The following is a 1,251-nucleotide window of genomic DNA, read 5'->3' as shown; positions in this document are numbered from 1 at the left end:
AATGCTGGCACCGTGCCTGGACAATGCTCGGTTGCTCTCGCATCGCGATTTTATTTGATATAAAAGTCGTGCGGTGACTTCAGGGCAACTGGCTGCTAGCTGGCTCTATTTACGAAATACAGGCACCGTGCCTGGCCAATGTTTCGGTTACACTTGCATTCCGGTCCCCTGGGGCCCCTGGATACCATCTGGATCTATTTGGCTAATGCTTCGGATACACTCGCATCGTGATGTGATTTAAGAATCATGCGGTGACTTCAGGGCACCTGGCTCTATTAAGAAATGAACGCACCGTGCCTGGGCAGCGATGTGATTTAAAAGTCGTGCGGTGACTTCAGAGCAGCTGGCTGCAAGCTGCTCTACATAAGAAAAACAAGTACCGTGCTGCCCAGTTTTTCAGTTGCACTCGCATCGCGATGTGATGTGATTTAAACGTCTTGCGGTGACTTTAGGGCAACTGGCTTTATATAAGAAATGCTGGCAACGTGCCTGGCCAGAGCTTCGCTTTTACTCGCATCGCGATGTAATGTGATTTAAAAGTCCTTCGGTGACTTCACGGGACCCTGCTGCCTGCTGTCTCTATATAACAAATGCATATACAGTGCATGTCCAGTGCTTCAGTTGCCCTCGCGTTGTCATGTGATGTGATTTAAAAGTCTTGCGGTGACTTTAGGGCAACTGGCTCTATATAAGAAATGCAGGCAACATGCTTGGCAAGTACTTCGGCTTCACTTGCATCGCGATGTGATTTAAAACCCGTGCGGTGACTTCAGGGCAGCTGGCTCTATTTAAGAAATGAACGCACCGTGCCTGGGCAGCGATGTGATTTAAAAGTCGTGCGGTGAGTTCAGAACAGGTGGCTGCAAGCTGCTCTACATAAGAAAAACAGGTACCGTGCTGCCCAGTGCTTCAGTTGCACTCGCATCGCGATGTGATGTGATTTACGGTGACTACGGTGATCGTACGTTGACTTCAGGGTAGCTTTTTGCCTGCTGGCTCTATATAAGAAACGGAGCTTCGGATTCACTCGCACTGGCCATCACGTTGTGATGTGATTTAAAAGTCGTGCGTGATTTTCCCACGCATTTTTCCGAATGCTGTCTCTTTATTAGAAATGCAGGTAGTATGACCAGTGCTTCGGTTTCACCCGTTGTTACTTCTGGTTTTGGATGTCATTGGTGAATTTCTTTTGGTGCAAAAATAAGAATTTGATCACTGCACGATATTTAATTTTTTCCATTGTAAAAAATA

Source organism: Bactrocera neohumeralis, unplaced genomic scaffold (assembly GCF_024586455.1).
Source record: "Bactrocera neohumeralis isolate Rockhampton unplaced genomic scaffold, APGP_CSIRO_Bneo_wtdbg2-racon-allhic-juicebox.fasta_v2 ctg925, whole genome shotgun sequence".
Taxonomy (NCBI): Eukaryota; Metazoa; Arthropoda; class Insecta; order Diptera; family Tephritidae; genus Bactrocera; species Bactrocera neohumeralis.
This window is presented reverse-complemented; position numbering follows the sequence as displayed.